At 38.1% G+C, this 21,196-nt stretch overlaps 1 protein-coding gene across 3 annotated transcripts in view; it reads left to right on the forward strand.

Annotated features, from left to right (window-relative positions):
- Positions 1–12,531: 12,531 nt before the first annotated feature.
- Positions 12,532–21,196, forward strand: part of LOC109417975 (F-box/LRR-repeat protein 6) — a 35,698-nt gene continuing 27,033 nt past the window's right edge. The window contains exon 1 of one of the 3 annotated variants that reach the window (XM_062853448.1): positions 12,532–12,630. The gene's annotated coding sequence lies outside the window, so the exon portion shown is untranslated. Of the gene's footprint in view, positions 12,773–21,196 lie in introns of all 3 variants that reach the window. The other 2 variants (XM_062853446.1, XM_062853447.1) reach the window with 2 other exon arrangements.

Below are 21,196 nucleotides of genomic sequence, written 5' to 3' on the forward strand. Positions count from 1 at the left end.
AAATTTCCCCAGGAGTTCCTTGGAAGTTTCCTTCAGTAGTTCCTCGGTAGTTCCTCAGAGGTTTCACAGGAATTCCTCCAGGACTTCCTCCTGATTTCCTCCAGGAGTTCCCCAGATATATATTCAAATTATCCGGAAATACTTCCTGGAGTTCCTCGGATTTTCCTCAAGGAGTGTCTCAGAAAATCCTCCAGTAGTTCTTCAAGAATTACTCCAGAAGTTTCCCGGGAATTTTTGAATCCCTGGACGAACTAACGATGGACTTCTGGTGGAATTCCCGATGAACTCCTCAAGAAATTCCTGAGGATCTCCTGTAGAATTTTCCGGGCAATTTCAGCAAGAATTCTCGGTGAACTAAATGAGGAAAGTTCCAGGGAAATCGTGGGTAAATTTCCGGGGCACTCCTAGAGGGATTCCTGGCAGAATTTTCGGGGAGCTCCAGGAATAAAATTTCGAAGTACTCCTGAAGCAATTCCCGAGGAACTCCTGAACGAATTCCAGAGGCACTTTTTCAAAATTTAAAACTCAGCATTGCGAACGGCCTAGTACCTCTCACTGGATTGAAAAACACTGACCTTTACAAATCAACAATTGAAAGTGTTTCCTTTCAAGTATCGTACTGTAGAAATCCTCTGGAATTTCTCTTGGAATTCCTCTAGAATTCCTCTGAAATTCCTGTGGAATTCCTCTGGAATTCCTCTGGCCTATAGGCTACCATTTTACAGTATCGGTTGAAAAGTTTCAGACAAACTTTTTCAACTTATGGCTAAAATGCAAAAAAGTATGTTTTCCCATACAAAATCCCATACAAATTTAAATTGCAATGCGCAAAGTGTAGACGCAACCGATCGTGCTCAAATTTTGCACAGATACTCAGGACCCGAAACGGAATCAAAAAAGCTTTGATCTGAGAAAACGGTTCCGATGACCCACACTAATAGGTACTACAAATGGTCATGTTCTTGGAGGCGGAGAAATCGATGAAACGTGAATCGTTTTTGTTTATCAGCTGGTGGGCGTTGAACTTTCCAATCATCGGTCTGAATTTCTCTTCCTGGCCCACCTTAGTGTTCGTGCTGCGCGTAGATTTGTGCTGGCCATCGTCAGTGAACATGCCTAAGTTGAATAATCGGCCCTTGACCTCAACATGCACATTCTTGAGTAGATCGGCCATCCATCGATCCCCAGCCTCTGTATAGCGCCCATCACGATGAATCCTGATTCCAGCTCGCGTGTGTTGCGGCATGATACACTAATGATGAGTACACTAAAATGATCATTTTTTTACCGGGTTTTAAAATATTGTACACTACAGTGTTACTGATTCAGGCTGATCAGACGCGAATGACCCCATGTAGTCTATATAAAAAAATCGGCCTGATATACTTCGACCTAACATACATCGGCCCGATGACTCATACCTGCAATACCTGATCACCATAAGATACACCGGGGCAATTTGAAATGGGTGGAGCAAGATGAAACGCAAAGTTTTGAAAAAGATATCTATACAATTTGAAGAATTATTTTTTTATCAACAGTTTCTTTGGTTCAAAAACTATGAGTTAAGACATTCAAATTGTTTATCATGATTAAAATTTACCTGCTGTTTTATCTTACCCCACCCGTTTTTACTTGTTACGGTGTATATGAACCAGAAACACGCCTGACTTTGGCGTGGATTTAAGCTATAACCATCAAAGTATCAGTATTCTAAGACTCCTGCATACGAATCGTGCTGTTCCGGTGAAGGTCACTGTTAATTTCAGACCAGTTGCAAAATATGACTAATAATTTGTAACTGTACTCGGTTCTTGGCACCTGCGAGACCAAAATCTTCCAGTCATTTATCGTCGAGCATTATTTCAATTAGTCACCATAAATTTTCCCAACACGCAAAACCCATGCTTCGCTGAACAAATGGAGCCTCCATTCTACAACAATGGCCGTAGCCACTTGGGCCCCGACCGTAGGCGGTGAGATATGAGTCGCACGAGTGCAGAAAATTATAATTTTCGGCGCTTTTCATCCGCAGGTCTGAAGGGTGAGAAAAGTTGCCAAAGGCAGGCGTCGATTGTGTGACCGACGACGACGACCGAGCCAAGTAGAACCGAACTTTACCCTTTTTCAACGACATGCTGTGGCTCTACCTTTGACTTTAAGCCACTTCCACCCATCATGCAGAAGCGAAGCGAAACAATCTTAATAGCAGTGCCTAATCGTGATCGCGATAAGCCAATCGCCTCATGTCCATCGCTCTTGGTGTTGACCGGGGGGAGGTTCATAGCGCCTGAGAAGAGGCAAGATGGATCTAATTTTGAGAAGTTCCATGTCTCTTGTCGTCTGCGAGAGCTAGTTATTTCCTAAGCGATTGGACTAAACTGTCGCAGTTTGCGTATGGTAGGGCTTCTCAGCTGCGCGATCATTGCACCATTTAGTTGGAACTTCCAACTGTAAGGTAAACGTCTTCTTGCCATTGAAGCATCATAGCTTCACGGTGCGATGTGACCTGAAAGGGGGCGGGCGAACCTTGTACCAACCAATAATGAAAACAATATGAATAAATTCTGCCACTTGGAAAATTTATTGCAGCGCCAGTCAGTGCGTGGATGATGAAGAACAGGTACCGGCCATGTCATTCATATTTCCAACGCCGAATAGTCCGAACGCGGTCAGATTCAATAGGTACATCAACATCACGCTAAGAACCCCATAGTGGGTGCTTGGGGCGCATCAAGTGCTACCGGCTTGTTTGTATCTTAATTAATGCAGATTGTTAATTGTTTCAGAGATGATGCTCTCTAGGTGAGCAGATTACGAATGATGGTGCTCTGGAAAAATAGATAAGCAGTTTTGTTAAATAATTAGATGCCTAATGTTGAACAATATTGCTCAAAGTTTTGTTAAATAATTAGATGCCTAATGTTGAACAATATTGCTCAAAGGTCATTACCGATCAGATTGGATATGCTACATACATACAATTCAATTAATGTTGAATCTTTTTGAATAGGTACATTTTTCCTTGTGTTACGGAAGGTAAGGGTAACTCTCATACATGTATATGAAATCATGAACAACCAAGAAAAAACTTGTTCTTCCACAATGCTATTCAGCAATAAACTTACTCATCTACAAGGTGTGAGGCCATTCGGCTGAAGGTTGTTAGGCTGATAGATCATCGGGCCATATGGTCATCAAGCCCTTTTTGAAACACAGGTTAAACTGAACTGAACTGAATTGAAATTTTTTGGGGTATTTACACGGGGAAATGTTCTTTTTGCATGTTTTGATTATTCGATAAGGTTTGCCTAAGAATTTTTAATCCGTGATGTGCCTAGGAAAAATTGTCGAAGACTGCAAACCGATCCGAAAGGCTTCTAAAACATGCATGCATGTGGTATAGACGTGTAAAGGAACACCAATCACAATAAAATCATACTGTTTTAGCAAATAATGTCTACGCTATAAATTTTGATATAAGCGTCAGGTTACCTCGTGGTTTTCGACAAAGTTTTTCGACACATTCAAGTAGTGGCGTAGCTGGGAATTTTGGGCCCGGTGCGGAAGCAAATTTGTGGGCCCGCATGAAAATTACAGATGTCCATATTTTACAATGATAAATCTTTACATTTAACTCTCGAATGATCGTGCTGGTGTATTTTGTACAACACGTTGAAAAAATCTCGATTTTTGTACTCAGCATATTAGCGTAATGCTGACTGTGGTGGCCAACTGACTGACGGAAGATGAACGTAAGATTTTTTTTCTCAGAATTGTGCCAAAATTTTTGTTTACCAATTTATTGAGGAATTTTACCGATCCTTCAGGAGTTAAGTAGAGATTAACGCTTTCTTTAATAATAATCTTTCTTGAAGAATTATTTGTCTTCAAGAATTTTAGGCGGTTGATGTATGAATGTCATTGAGTATTTCTCTAAGCACCCCAACAGGAATTCTTACAGTGTTGTCTTCGATGATGTTTTCGAAAGTACTTCAGAGTACTTCAAAAGATTCTTGCACAATCTTCATCGAGTGATTCTCGAAACATTTGTTCAGAAAGTCCACTAGGGACTCTATCAATATTATCTCTGCGGATTCATCTTGAAGATCACCCAAAGAACTCTTGAGAAATTCCAGAAAAAAAATACACTGGAACCTCTTTTTATGCACATGGCTGGGACTGCATAAATTAAAAATGTGCATAAATTGAAAATGTGCATAAAAAGAGGGAAATTTATGCATAAAATAAGTTTGGGCTTCAATTAGAAAATCTAGTTTGCGAGAACAGATCTTGCTCCTGGGCAGATGAGGTGGGGCTAAGGGGGTTTTCAGAATGTTCCCAGAGAGCCCTAAAAGGGGGTTCCAAGGGGCTTCAGGGGCGTTTTAAGGGGTTGTTTCGAGCGGTTTGAGGAGCCTTACAAGGGTGTTCTGTCAAGATTTTTTGGTGTTTTCATGGGATTACGGAGAATTCTGGGGTATTTCAATAGTATTAAGTGGGTTTCAGGGGCGTTCCAAGGGGCTTTAGGGGAAATTCAAGGGATCTCAGGAGACTTTAAAGGGCGTTGCATGGGGTTTGAGGGGCGATTTAAGATATTTCGGAGTCTGTTCTAAAATTTCCTGTAATGCCTCAAAAATCCCCCTTGAACCCCCCGGCGACCCCATGTAACGCACCTGAGAGGCTTCGAAACCCCATAGAACTTCTCCGTAACGCTACCGTAACGCCTCTGAATCCCCCGAAAATGCTCTGAAACATCTTGAAATGCCTCCAAAATGCCCCTTAAACCCCCTCGGACCCCATGTAACGCACCTGAGAGGCTCCGAGCCCCACGAAAACTCCTCGTAACGCTTAAGTAACGCCTCTGCATCCCGCCGAAAATGCTCTGAAACGTCTTGAAATGCCTCCGAAATCCCCCTTAAACCCCCTCGGACCCCATGTAACGCACCTGAGAGGCTCCGAACCCCACGAAAACTCCTCGTAACGCTTAAGTAACGCCTCTGCATCCCGCCGAAAATGCTCTGAAACGTCTTGAAATGCCTCCAAAATCCCCCTTAAACCCCCTCGGACCCCATGTAACGCACCTGAGAGGCTCCGAACCCTACGAAAACTCCTCGTAACGCTTAAGTAACGCCTCTGCATCCCACCGAAAATGCTCTGAAACGTCTTGAAATACCTCCGAAATCCCCCTAAAATCCCCTCGGACCCCATGTAACGCACCTGAGAGGCTCCGAGCCCCACGAAAACTCCTCGTAACGCTTAAGTAACGCCTCTGCATCCCGCCGAAAATGCTCTGAAACGTCTTGAAATGCCTCCGAAATCCCCCTTAAACCCCCTCGGACCCCATGTAACGCACCTGAGAGGCTCCGAACGCCACGAAAACTCCTCGTAACGCTTAAGTAACGCCTCTGCATCCCGCCGAAAATGCTCTGAAACGTCTTGAAATGCCACCAAAATCCCCCTTAATCCCTCCGGCGACCCCATGTAACGCACCTGAGAGGCTCCGAACACCCTGAAAACTCCTCCGTAACGCTTCCGTAACGCCTCTGAATCACGCCGAAAATGCTCTGAAACATTTTGAAATGCCTCCAAAATCCCCCTTAAACCCCCTCGGACCCCATGTAACGCACCTGAGAGGCTCCGAACACCCCGAAAACTCTTCCGTAACGCCTAAGTAACGCCTCTGCATCCCGCCGAAAATGCTCTGAAACGTCTTGAAATGCCTACAAAATACCCCTTAAACCCCCTCGGACCCCATGTAACGCACCTGAGAGGCTCCGAACACCCCGAAAACTCCTCCGTAACGCTTCCGTAACGCCTCTGAATCACGCCGAAAATGCTCTGAAACATTTTGAAATGCCTCCGAAATCCCCCTTAAACCCCCTCGGACCCCATGTAACGCACCTGAGAGGCTCCGAACACCCTGAAAACTCCTCCGTAACGCTTCCGTAACGCTTCTGAATCACGCCGAAAATGCTCTTAAACATTTTGAAATGCCTCCGAAATCCCCCTTAAACCCCCTCGGACCCCATGTAACGCACCTTAGAGGCTCCAAACACCCCGAAAACTCCTCCGTAACGCTTAAGTAACGCCTCTGAATCACGCCGAAAATGATCTGAAACATTATGAAATGCCTCCGAAATCCCCCTTAAACCCCCTCGGACCCCATGTAACGCACCTGAGAAGTTCCGAACACCCTGAAAACTCCTCCGTAACGCTTCGGTAACGCCTCTGAATCACGCCAAAAATGCTCTGAAACATTTTGAAATGCCTCCAAAATCCCCCTTAAACCCCCTCGGACCCCATGTAACGCACCTGAGAGGCTCCGAACACCCCGAAAACTCTTCCGTAACGCCTAAGTAACGCCTCTGCATCCCGCCGAAAATGCTCTGAAACGTCTTGAAATGCCTCCAAAATCCCCCTTAAACCCCCTCGGACCCCATGTAACGCACCTGAGAGGCTCCGAACACCCCGAAAACTCCTTCGTAACGCTTCCGTAACGCCTCTGAATCACGCCGAAAATGCTCTGAAACATTTTGAAATGCCTCCGAAATCCCCCTTAAACCCGCTCGGACCCCATGTAACGCACCTGAGAGGCTCCGAACACCCTGAAAACTCCTCCGTAACGCTTCCGTAACGCTTCTGATTCACGCCGAAAATGCTCTTAAACATTTTGAAATGCCTCCGAAATCCCCCTTAAACCCCCTCGGACCCCATGTAACGCACCTGAGAAGCTCCTAACACCCTGAAAACTCCTCCGTAACGCTTCCGTAACGCCTCTGAATCACGCCGAAAATGATCTGGAACATCTTGAAATGTCCTCCTAAACCAAAACCCCTAAAAACGCCTCCATAACGGCTTTGAAACCAGCCTAAAATGCTCTGAGACTCCTGAAATGACTCCGAAATCCCCTTAAGACCCACTCGGAGACCATGTAACGCACATGAGACCTTCGGAAACACCCAAAAACGAACCTGTAACCTTCCTTTGCTCTCATCTGTAAACACCCCTCGGTCGCCGTTGCAATAGTTCCTGTCATTATTAAATATTCTATGCACAATATTGGTTCTGAGTAGCTCTCCCTCTTTTTATGCAGGGCATAAAAAAAGGTGCATAAATTAAAAGTGCATAAAAAAAACATGCATAAAAAGAGGTTTTAGTGTACTACAAAAAATTCTACAATGATACTTTTGGAGCCAAATATTCTTCCAAGAAATTACATCGGATTTCCGCCAGAGGAAGAGAAGTCCTAAAATTTCTTCAAACATTCCTCCATGATTTCTTTTAGAAGATCAGCCAAATATTTCATTAATGATTTTTCCACAGAAATTAACTATTTCTACATAGATTCTTCAAGGATTTCTCAATGATTCCCTCACATAACTCTTTCAGAGATTTCTCCAAGCATTTATCTTGGCATTTCCTCATCTGGCATTCATCACCCATCTTGTCGTTCTTTTGAAGATTTCGTATGATTTTTTCAAAGATTCTGTCGTGACCGCAGCAGATTATTCCTCGTACACAGAAGCCGCAGTGAGGAAACTCTTCTAAACCTCACTGCGAGCCAACTGTTGTACGGCATTTTATATTTTATATTTTATAATCCCAATCTCTTACTCTACAGATTCCTTCAGAAATTCCTCCAAGGATTCCTTCAAAAATAACTGCAACGATTTTTTTTCGTAAAAAATGTGAGGTGTTTCTCTTAGGTTTTACTAAGAGTTTTATTCCGGAACTTCTACAGGAAACTTCCAAAAAAAAACATTGGATAATAATTAAAAAAAACTTCAAATATTCCTACAAAAGTTCTTCTAAGAAAATTCTTTAGAAATTCTTTCGAAAACCCCTTCCGGAATTCCTCCAACGAATTTTTCAATATCCATCAACTCTAGGAGTTTTCCCAAGGATTCCTCCAGGAATCTTTTCTAAGGATTCCTCTGGGGAAGTCTTCTTAAAATTTATTTTTTATAAGACTCCTTCAAAATTCTTTAAAGAAACCTTTTGAAAAATCATTCTAGGTTTCCATCAAGCACCTCAGTCACAAATATCACCAGGATTTATTAAATAATGATTATCAAAAGATTATTTCAGAATCTTGTTAGAAACTTCTGCAACTTTTTCATCAATCGGATAAAGTTTTCCTTGTTCAATTAATATAATAATTTCTCCAAGGTATCTACCGAGGATTGCTTTTGGAATGTTTCCAGGGATCGCTTCAGAAATTCTTACAAGGTTTTATTAAAAAAAAAAAGGAATTCCTTCAAAGAAGCCTTAAGAAATTCCTCCCAAACTTTCTTCAGGAATTTTTCCAAAGATTTATTTAGTAGTTCATCAAATAAATTATCTTGCGATTTCTCCAAAGATTCGTTCAGAATTTATTCAAGTGTTCTCTTATAATTTCCCAAATAAATTTCATTCGTCCATGCTTAAACTGATTTTCCCAGGAACTAAAAAGAAATAATTGTGTACAAGAAATCTTTCGGGAATTCTTTCATGCAAGGATTTCTTCATGTATTTGTATGATTACTGCTGCAAGATTTTTTCAAAGATTTTTACATAAATTCCTCCAAGAAATTCTATAGGAATTCCTCCCGAAGATGCTTGGAGTGTTTTTGCTAGAAATGCTTAAGAAATTCCTACAATAAGCCTTTTAAGGATTCAGGAACAACTTCTATTATAGAAATCCAAATAAATAAAAAAATATGAGAAATTCTTATTGAGAATTCTTTCAAGAATTCTCACAGAAATTCCTCCAAAAAATTCTATTTAAATTTCTCAAAACAAGTGTAGAAATTGCTTTGTGATTTTTTTTATAAAATTGTTTGTGAACTCCTCTTACTTTTTTTAATTCCTTCCAACTTCAGAAGCAATAACACACGGAATTCCGTATGGAATTATCCAAAGAAATTCTCAGAGGAATTACCAAAGGAATGCTTTGAGGAATTACCGGAGATGTTTTCAGTACCAGTCGAATGAATTTCTGAAGGAACTATTGGAAGAAAAAAAAACGTAAGTTTCAGGACTGCCGGTGAAACTTTCAATGAAATTGCTGAAATCCCGCAGGAGTTTCCTGATAAATTTCCAAAGCAATTGCCCAAAGAATTTCGAAAAGTAATGATTTTCAAAAAAAAAAATAACCAAAATCAATTTCGAAAATTATTGTCGAGAATTTTTTTAAAGAATTACCAAAGCAAATTCCGAAGGAATTGCCGAAAGAGTTTAAAAAAATTGCCAAAGTAAATGCCAAATGAATTAATCAATCAATTCCCGTAGGAATTAGCAAAAAAGTTTCTAGAAGAGTGTTGAAATTATTCCCAAACCAGATGATTTTTTAAACGAATTGTCAAAAAAAAAAAACAGCGAAAGGTTTCAGACGAAATTTTCAAACAATTTCCGTAGAAATTAAAATCTGAAGTTTGTTAAGTAATTGCTGAAGCATTACCGAGAATTTATTAAAGTAGTTTCCAAAGGAATTGCCTAATAATTTCTCAAAAGATTTGACGCAGAAATGTTCAATGATACTTCTACCGGAGATTCTAAAAAAACTTGAGAATTTTTACCAAGAAATAGCGAACTCAATTTTCGACACAATAGCTGAGACAGTTTCCAAAAAAATTGCCACAAAAATATTCTAAAAATAATGCAGAATGAAATCAGAAAAAAAAGCTTAGCAAATTTCTGAAGAATAGTATCAGAGTAATTGCTGGAGGGATTAAAAAAAGAAAAAAATCCATAATAATTGCAAATGAAATTTCCGAAGAAACACTTCAGAAATTCGTATAAAAAAATAGAAATTTCTTTAAGAATTATCACAGAAATTCCTCCAGGAAATTCTACTGGGATTCTTTCAATGAATCCTCCAGGTTTACAAGGTTTCCATCAGGATTTTTTGTTTCTATTGATACCTTCAAATATTTCTCTAAGCGATAACACCAGTTTTGTCCGCATTCCCTTCACGAAACTTCTAAAAATAATTCTTACGATTTCATCAAGCATTTGTTCCAAATGAGGAACTTCAAGAACTCTTTCTTGGATATCTTCTACGATTTATCTAGGAATTACTTCAAGGACTTCTTCACAAATTTCTCCAACATTTCCTTCGAAAGTTGCTACAGCGATTGCTTCGGGAACTCCTCCATGCATTTCTGAAGTAATTTCTTCAAATATATGTATTCCCAAGAATTCCATAAAAAGTTTCTTAAAGATTTTGGGGCTACCTCACAAAATCACTTCAGTAATTTTCCAGAAAAATCCTTTAGGAATTCCTTTATGATTTTTTGAAAGAAGTTTCTCCAAGAATTTATTTTTGCAATGCCTCAAACAGTTTTTCTTGAAGTCCTTTCAATTTATTCAAGCATTTTTTTAGTTTTACCTGCAGGAATATCTTTGAAAATCTATCCAATAACACAGCGTAACAAAAAATAACTTTTTGTCTGTCTCAAGAGCAAACTTATGTGTCTCCGAAGGACCAATTAACCTTTTGATTGCTTAAAAAAAATATTTCCAAGCTTAATGGCTTGCAGTCAAAAAAGCCCAAAATCGCATATTTTGCCCTATAAATTGAGGTATAGCTTAAAATTGTGACGTGTTAGAGCAAATCTGAGCCCGGATTCGGATTCAGCGGCCCAAAATCCTTCGGAGACTCATAAGTTTGCTCTTGAGACAAAAAAATGTTGCGCTGTGTAATCAATGGAGGAAATGGTCCAACGATTCTTTGAGCGTTTTTTTCAATTCTTCTTTTACAATTAACACTAGTTTACAAAATAAAACGAAATTCGTGAACTTCTGTCAACGACCAAAATTTTTGAAGCACAATTTAGCGCTGATTTCGAAACCGCGCTTCAAAAAAAAATTAAGTAGAACAGTTTTTGAGTTTTAGCTCAATATTGAGTTTAACAACTTTTTAAAATATGGAATTAACGTAAATTCAAATATCTTGCGTTGTGTTCAACCAATTTTAAATCTTTTTCCATAAATAAAGAGCTGAATATAATACCATTCGATCATCTGAAAGCAGGTTTTCCGTCAAATTGATAAAATTCGAGATACTGGCGAGTTTTGAGGTCCTTAGGCTCCTTAGAATTAAGCAATATTTCAAAAAATATATTGCATTTCCTCTATTCTTTAAAAAAAATCAGGTACAAAGCACATGATTCCAAACAAATCTTTTAAAAACATGTATGTACTGAGTGGACGTTCAATCCAGGGTGAAGTTGATCAACCAATGACAAAACATTCTAAGATTGGAAAAATATTGAAATGAAATAATAAAATTTGATGATGCTGAATCTGATTTAGTTTTCAAAATTCTTTCAACTAGTGTATTTTGCATGTTGAAAATATAATAAAATTTAGTAAGTCAAAGAATGACTCACGTTAAACGCCTAAAAGTAGACAATTTCTTTACAAAAATCCTTGCATTTTCGCAAAAATATGCTATTTTTAGATAAAACTTATATGTAAACATCAATTTTAACTCAAAGCCATGTTCAATAAGCCTACCTTGAATGAATTATTCTAGATTTTTTTACTTAAGTTCGGTTAATATTGCGACATTTGCACCCATTTAGACTCGGCCGAAATTCATTATCATCACAGTCGAATTTCGCACACGACTTCGCAGCGGCTGGCATGCACAAGTTCAGTTGAGTTCGTGACAGTGGCGTCGGATGCACGACAGGTAAACAAAATTAGTTTGATTAGTGTGAAATTTCGCGGGGAAATGATGATTCAGTGGATTCTCAAATTATCACAGTAGTCTAAACATTGATGAGAAACCCAATAACAGTTGAAAGCTAATAGAAAATAGGTTATATTACAACTCTCATCTTAAAATTGGATCGATCCAATTTGCAGCGACACTGCCGTAAGTTTATATTCAATGTTTAGAAAATTTGGCAACTTTAGTTTAAGTTTACATACAAACATTTTAAAAAAGTTTAATTTAAACCATGTTCAAAGCTTCTTATACTTATTAGCTTTTGAATGAGACCTAGGGTTTTTTTAAATCGAACGCAAATTTCGCCAATGGGCCTAAAAAATGATGTGTTTTTGAGGGGATGTCCAAACTTTTGATCGGGAATGTACGTATTGACCAGGTTTATGGTTGAGACCGTATTATGCAGTTTTGTAATATAACATAAAATCTACATGACTTCAACATTTGAGTATTGCAAAACTTATGCTTGTCGATGCAGAATAGCCATGTTGTCAATAATTGATGATGAACAAAAAATTTTATTAAATATATAAAATGTACATTACCGTTGCAAATAGAGGCATCCCAGTAATGATAGATCTTGTTCCAAAGCACGTGTCCAACTAAACTGTCATCTCAAATAGCGCCTCTACCGTCAAAAGCTTGCACCACCGAATATCGCTACAAGTCAATTTTACTGCCTCGTTCATTCACAGCCACCATGTAGTCAATATCGTTCGCCCATTGAAGCAAAATTTACCTTCTCTCCCAAATGCACCCACACAACCAGAATCCAATTCAACCAAGTGAGAATAAGAAAACCACTCCACCGGAGAGAAGCTATCAAACAGAGGAAAATCGCCATCGGTTCGGATTTGCATCGGACGCAGTTTACCGAGGGCTCGGAAAATTCGGTCGAATCTTCGCTTTTTGCGGTAAATCGAGTGTCCAAACTAGTGCAGACCAGTGAAAAATCACACCAATGGGTGAAATAAGGTGCAGTGCTGTGGCAAAAGCCGTTGTGAATGGGAAATTTTCCCAATCGGAAACCATTGTCGAGCTGGCAGAAAAGCATCGGTGAAAGAACTCCAGTTTCTGACCTAAAAATACTTGAACACACAGAAAGCAGCACAGAGAGTGAGCGGGGGAGAGAGCGATTAGCAACAGAGCAGTAGCATTTTTATATACGTTGTTGACGCATACTCTTTCGGTCTTTCATTCTCCCGTTCGCGCTTGTGGCGAACGAACAATGTGTTTGAGAGCGGATTTTCTCTCTCTCACGATTCGCTCATTTCTGATTGGATGTTGTTGTGTTTATTGCTCACATTTGCATCCCTCCCTCGGTCGGGTGGAAGCAGCAGCATCTTTGGGCATCACTGCCGAAGGAAAATAACAGCCGAAGGTGTAAATTGTTGTGTTTTGCTTCTGCGGTTAGTTTGTGAGCGTTAGCTTTCTGGTGGTATTGTATTCAACGCAATAAAACCAATATTGCGAACGGAATACATGAGAGATTGCGGTGTGATTGATTTTGGGAAATATAAACGATGCAAGAACACCTATTTTTTTAAGGAAATTGGAAGGCGGCCAAAATTTAATAGTCAGATTGTTAGCAAGTGTTATACAGGTCGGACTCGATTATCCGGGTGACTCCAAAATTATTTCACCCCGGATAATCGAGCCATGCTTATTTTCTTTTATTTTTGATGTTCTTCAATCAAAAACTATTCGTTAAACATAGAAGCTGACATACAGGGGATACTCAAAATAACTGAGACAGGTAAAAATTTCACTTTTCAAAAAATGTTCAACTCGCTGTAACTTTTTAAAAAGGGCATCAAATATTCTCAATTTTTTACTGTAAGTTCATCAACTAGTTGTGTATCAGTGGTCAAAATTTGGAAAAGATCGGACCATTTTACACAAAGTTATAAAGATTCTAGAAAAAGGTATGATTATCCGATAGCCAACTTTGAGCTGTTATATCTCCGGATTCAATAATCCAAATGCAATGAAATTTTGATCATTTATGACTTATATAATGAGCTATTAAAAACATTTGACTTAACTTAAAATTCTTCACACGAAAGAAAATTATTTCGATTAGTTCATTTTTCTATTATAACACCAATTTATCCAAAACTTCATCATCGTTTCAAAATTCGAGATAGTAATTATAGTTCATTCAAATTCCCTCTAATTTAATTGAATATATTTATGTTTCAAAGAAAAGCAACCAAATAGCCGGCATTAAATAGAAAAAGTAATGGGATGCATATGAAAAATAGATAAATTTACTGAAAAAACATGGAATAAATGAAATCGCAATAACCTTTTTTCTAATTAATAATTTCAAATTAAGTCAACTGTTTTTTAAAGACCATTATATAAGTCATAAATGATCAAAATTTCATTGCATTCAGGGCATTGAATCCGGAGATATAACAGCTCAAAGTTGGCTATCGAATAATTATACCTTTTTCTAGAATCTTTATAACTTCGTGAAGAATTGACCGATCCTTTTCAAATTTTGACCACTGATACACAACTAGTAGATGAACCTACAGTAAAAATTTGAGAATATTTGATGCCCTTTTCGAGAAGTTATAGCGAGTTGAACATTTTTTGAAAAGTGAAAATTTTACCTGTCCCAGTTATTTTGAGTATCCCCTGTACATGACGTTGTAGTACCTGAACTCAACATCTGATATTATTATAACCATGTTTTTTAAAAATGAAATTTTAGCTGAAAAGTATGAAAAAATAAAAACAATTTTCTAATAGGCGAAATCCTATTTACAGGTGTTGTATTTGATGTTTATCACATTTTTTGACATATTGTTATCTAAAAAATTGAAAACAAAACAAAAACAAACTTTTCCCCGGATAATCGAGCCCCGGATAATCGGGCACCCGGTTAATTGAATCCCCGGATAATCGAGTCCGACCTGTATTGAATTACGGGCATATCCTGGGGCAGTGGAGGCTTATAGATGCTAGTACCGTAACGTAATCTGGGGTAACAATGATCAAAATTTTCGATGTTGAATAGTTCTCTTGTTAAAGAAAATGTTACATGTTTTATATGTTTGAAACAATTACTGGTCATCTGAGTTTGTGTTAAGCTACCCAAAAAAGTATTGTGAAACTTAACCCTCTAATACCCAAATTTTTGATTTTGATCTAAATATCATTTTTCGTCATCTAAAATCGATTTAAACATGTTTTGGAAGATGATTCTTTTTGATTCTCGATTTTGTGAATTTTGATTTTTGATTTTTCCAATTTTTATTTTTGAACATCCCCACACTTTTATATTTTTCCTGGAAGCCAATTTGGGGAACGGATTTTTTGAGATGAAAACATTTTGAGATTTTATGATTATTGTTGAAATATTATTATTTTAAATTTTTTTCACTGAAAATTTTATTTTCCGTGTAATTTTAAGGAAAATAATTTTAGAGTGTATTCGATTCCCTTAAACCATTAAACGAGGATAGAATGATTTGGGAAAAATTTAAAATATGTTATTTATAGCGATTCAATACAAAATAAACAATGACTTCTAAAAGGTGACTAAAACATCAATTTTTCAATGATTTTTAAAAAATGTAAATACGCTTTAAAATACACCAAAAACTATTTTGAGATATACAAAACAGTCCTAAATATCAACCAAAAGTTTAAAAAAAAAAATGATTTTCCACGAAACAAAAATTACAAAAATGCTCAAACTATACCCCGTCTAAAGGCGGGATTGGGTATTAGAGGGTTAAGAACATGTTTAAATAAGCTTTTTAATCTAATTTTTGATTTTGTTGATTTGGGGTAACATTGTTCATATCTGTGATCAATGTTCGTTTGTGTTGAAAATACCCCTATTTGTTGTCCAAATTCTTACAAGTTAAGTACTTTTTGAGTAATTAAGGGATTAAAAACGTCTAAACCGCGAATAACTCCTGAAAATTGGCAAAGGCTTAAGGAATTGATAGCCTACTTTGATAAATCGTATAATTTATTGAAAAAAAAACACTCTTATAAAAGATTCGTTTATTAAATCCAACTCTTGGATATTGAAGTTATACAGTGGCTTCTAACCTATTATTCATGCCAAACATGAATGTTTGACAATGTATTTCATTGCGTTACGAAACACAGTTAAGGAAACATGGATTTATTTTAATATTTATGAAACTGAATTTTCCTAATTTCCATGTTATTTAATAGTCAAATAATAGCAGATTACGAAATATCATTTGACAGCAGTAACTGATTCAATTAAAAATGCCTGTTTGAATATTTCATTCAATTAAAACATTCAAAAGTTGTTCGTGAGTTACACTCGGAAGCTCCTGCCGAGGTTTCTCCAGGAGTTCTCTTAAGGACAGACTTGTTAGAATCCCAAAATGGCCGCCACAATGGCCGACTTTGGCACCTACTCACGCTTTTGATCGCACAAATCTGTTCGTAAACAAAACCAGCGCACCTGAGCTTCTCATTTTAAGCTTATTACAAGTGAGCAAGAACTGAATAATGAAACGCGCTTTTGTTTGGAGCTTGCTTCTTGAGATTTGTGCGTCTGAAGTTTTAATGCACTGTTGAAGCGGGATTTCAAGACGTTTGTCCTTAATAAACATAGGTTTTTCATATGCCTGATTATACTATTAAAATGAACAGTGAGATAATACTTACCACATACAAAACCTCAATTTTTTTACTATACTCTCGGTACATAGAATTTTAACCCCATACAGACATTTTCTTGTTTCGCTGAGACATTTCAAATAAGATAAGAGTCATTAGTGTGCATGAGATGGACAACACTCCATACTTTTTTGCCCATTCTCCTTTCTTCATCTTTCGAATGGACACTGAGTTTGAAATATTGCACCGTTATTTAATAAAAAATCGAAAACCAAAATGTGAGGTAATGTATCCAGTTTTGCCTCAATTCTAATTCTTTACGTGACAGTTCACAGAAGATTACATGATATGTGATGTAATTGTATGATATGCCAAGTAAATCTACATGACTATAAGTTTGCATGACCAAGATAAAAATGACATTACATGTAATCCGTGATATTTTTTTTACTGTGTAGAGATTATTCCCGGGATTCCTTTAGGTAAGCCAAGGGATTTTCCATGAATGTTTTGGTAATCACTTTCGAAAAAAATGTTTACAAATTGTATACAAAACAATTATTACAGGGAAACATTTGAAGATAATCTCAATAATGTAGCCAACATAAACTATATGAATTACTCCCCAGGATAGCTTCTATTCAGTTCTTCGGGAATACATCCCTAAATTTCTTCAGGAATTTCTCCTAAGTTTTCTCCACGATTTGTTTTTCATGGCGATAACTACGTCTTCTGCCAAGGATGTCTAAAAGAACTTCTTCGGGAATTCCTCCTGTAATCCATTCGGGTATTCCTCTGTAAGTTCTTCGGATGTGCCTCAACTTGAGGCCCTCAAGGGATTTTTAAAGGATTGCTCCAGTAGTTGCTGAGGGAATGTCTTTGGATTACTTTATACAATATGAACATTCCATAATAAGTTGATAGATTTACTAACGTTACGCAATTTGCGACAAAATTTAAACTTTTTGCCACTGGAAGTACAACTGATCCCTTCATCTTTGATTTTTTGATCTTTGATGGCACAAATGTTCCAAATTGCGGATGACGTGTCTCTGAAGCCGGCCTTCTGATACCTGATCTCATAATCATGGTCATATTGTATTTTTTTAAATTCCTAATCGCTTATTCAAATTTACAGCTTTTTGTCCACTGAGGTACTACATGAGCGATTACAACTGACAGCTGAACATACAGTTTATACAGCGCCTAAATTTATTCTATTCTACTTCATCGAACCGGTCTTTGTGCCGCTTTCACTTTTTCAACTCCGTCCATGGTAGAATGATGAGCACGAAGATGTTGATGTGTAGCTGCTTTCCAATCCGATTGAGGGTGCATTATGAGTTGCTATTTCGCCGATATCCAATTACCCGGGTCCATTAGTGCTATGAGAGCTTATGAGCTCGAACCCATGAGTATCCGCTGAACGTTAACGCTTAGGCAAACGTGTGATCACTGCGCCACGGCCCCCCTCGTCATATTGTTTTATCCTTTAATTTTATTTAGGTGGGTCTGGTGGGAGATCAGTGGTTTTCCAAGACTGTTCTTAGATTTTTCCACTGATTTTTTTCTTTTTTGCCGTGAAATAGCCTTACCGGTGTTTTCGAACAAGGGCTGAGCAAAGTTTTATTCTACATTCAGTTCAGTCCAAATATATGAGAAATTGGATGACCTCCATTCTCTCATTCAGCACGCCGGTTTGTCGAGTTCGATTTGGCTCGGAATTGGAAGAATCGTAGTTGATACCCTAATGAACAACTTTGTAGAAAACCATATCACGATAAAACTAAATTTAGTTGCGGTTTCAGCCAACGAAAACAGGATGAGGGCAGCTTCCCCAGTTTACACTCGGTTGTTACATGCAGCACATGTTTTCCGTTCGAAACTTGCGCACTACATCATAGGCGGCTATGTTGTCCTTCATTTCCATTACTCACGCAGAGACTGGAGGTCATCCAATTTCCCAGATATTTGGACTGAACATCCCATACAAACCTTCAACTCATTTGCGCCAGCTCAGTTTTCAACCGATTGAGCTGAATCTTTCACAGATTGTTCTTCTCATCCAAAGGCACGATTCTAGAGGGTGCCCCGTGGATTTTTTCGACATTTTTGTATTTGGGCCAGTCTAGTGTTCCCACAACACTTGGCAAATATTTTTCGCGGTTTTTCTATGTTTCCCTAAATTTATATTTAGCTAAAAACCTCGTCCACATTTTTGTTAAATGTTGAAGTAAATTGCTTCATAAATTTCAATGTGGATCATTCAAAAATGTCTCCAAAATTAACATAAAACGCTGTTTTTAAAATTTTAGATGTTTTATTCTATTTTTGGTGGGTTTTTCTAGAATTTTCCCAAATATTTTTTTTTCTTGGAAAACAATTTCTTTTGTGAATTTGAATAATGATTTAATGAGGCCTAAAATCTTCCATCATCCCTTTTGTAATACCTACCTTACCTTGATACCTTGTTGGCTACAAAGTAACTTTACTCCAACGCCGAGTATAGTAGAGCACCATCTTCGTCGGTCTTGGGCGATGTTCCTCCAGTTTCCCCGAACGTGTAGGGATCGTAGATCTTCTTCAACCACGTGCAGCCAGCGAGTTCGCGGCCGCCCACGAAGTCGCCTACCTCTAAAGAGTTCTCTGCTGAATATTGTTTTCACTATTCTTTCTTCCGACATTCACACTACGTGTTCAGCCCACTGAAGTCTGCCGTATTTTATACGTTTCACAATATTCGCATCTTCGTACACTTGGTACAACTCGTGATTCATGCGTCTGCGTCACATTCCATTTTCTTGTTTCCAATCGAGAATTGTCCGCAGCACTTTGCACTCAAAAACTCCAAATGCTTTTCGGTCTACCTCCTTTAACGTCAACGCTTCGTGACCGTAGAGGGCAACCGGAAGAATCATCGTCTTATACAGAGCAAATTTTGTTTGCGTTTGCAAGTTACAGGACCTAAACTGGCTACGCAATCCGTAAAAGGCCCTATTCGCAGCTGCAATACGCCTTTTCACTTCTCGGGGAACGTCATTGTCACATGTCACAAGTGTTCCAAGATAAACAAATTCTTCAACAATTTCAAACACTTCCCCATCAATCACTACCTCAGCACTAAGACCACTAAGCCTGCTTCTGTCTCTACCCGCTATCATGTACTTCGTCTTGGTAGAGTTAATCGTCAAGCCTATCCTCGCTGTCTCTCTCTTCATAGGAGCATAAGTTTCCTCCACTGCCCTACAATCGATGCCGATGAGATCAATATCGTCCGCAAAATCGAGGAGCATGTGCGACCGTGTGATGATAGAGCCATTCCTCTGCACGCCTGACCTCCTAATCGCTCCTTCGCGTACAATGTTGAACAATAAATTTGAAAGAGCATCCCCCTGCTTCACAATCCATCCAAGGTCACAAACGACGTTGATACTTCGTCCGCGATCCGAATACTTGATTTTGATCCATCCAGCGTTGCGCGTATCAGCCTAATTAGTTTCGCCGGAAAACCATGTTCTAATATGTCAAAGCTCATTTCTTTTCACTGAATCGTACGCTGCTTTAAAATCAATGAACAGATGGTGAGTCTGCAAGTTATTTTCCCAAAATTTATCTAGGATCATCCGCACTCCGCAGGATATACACTTGATCCGTCGTTGATCGGCCCTCACGAAAACCAGCCTGGTATTCGCCGACGAAGGACTCCTCAAGAGGTCGCAGTCTGTTGAACAGGACACGCGACAGTATCTTATACGCCGATTTTAAAAGGGTCTGTGCCCTTTCTTGTAGATTGGGCATATGAGGCACGTAATACGAGAAAGATATTTGACAAAACTTTGAAATAAGCTTTTGGGGATTTATTAAGAAGAAAAACTTTGAGAGAAAAAAGAAAAATATCATTAATTTGATAAATGTAGTCATTGCTGGCGTTATAGCGAATACAACTATGCCATCCCTAAATGCTCTAGCTTGAGAGCGGAGCAATCAAAAACAAAAAGAAGAATAAATGTTTGGAAAAACTATTTGCATATATTATGTTGTAGATGATGAGATTTGCATAAAATAAGTTGTACAGTTTAGAGGGAACGTTCCAAGCAAAAACTGTGAGCCTCAAGAAACATCTCTAGTATTCTCGAGTAACCAGTATCCGATTAGCTTTATTTTGTAGCACGTTGAATAATTACTGCAAAAAATCTCAGAAAGTTCAGGAAAATCCGGGACGGCATCTGAAAGTCTTTTTAGCATTACACCAGTTCACAGCATTTTTGAACTTGGTAAGCTGATGATCACTTTTTGTGTAGAATCATGCCCTGAGTTCGGAAACGCGATGAAAAAATAAATACAGTCGAGCGGAATTTTTTTCGACTTTCCATACAAGGTTGATGATTTGGAATCGATTTTTGTTCAATTTTTAAACAAAGTCGCTCACTTCACACATCCCATTCTTCGTAGTCAATGCTCCGATTGAGCTGATTTTTTTACTGTAACTCGCCTACATATGATATGTCGAATAAACGTTGATAAAGAATTTTCAAATTTTTTTTTTCTCATTGAAAAACATACATTTCTTCATATATATTTGGAAATTTTGCTAAAATTTAAGAAGATTGTCCCTAAAACTTGCCAATATCTTGAATTTCATCAATATGACGCAATTCAGATGATCGATTGGTATTATATTCAGCTTTTAATTTATGGAAAAATATTTAAAATTGGTTGAACGAAACGCAAGATTTTTGTATTTTAGTAAATTCCATATTTTTAAAAGTTGTTAAACTCGATATTGAGGGAAAACTCAAAAACTGTTCTACTTAAATTTTTTTGAAGCACGGTTTCGAAATCAGCGCAAAATTTTGCTTC

This window comes from Aedes albopictus, chromosome 2, assembly GCF_035046485.1.
Source record: "Aedes albopictus strain Foshan chromosome 2, AalbF5, whole genome shotgun sequence".
NCBI classification, from domain to species: Eukaryota; Metazoa; Arthropoda; class Insecta; order Diptera; family Culicidae; genus Aedes; species Aedes albopictus.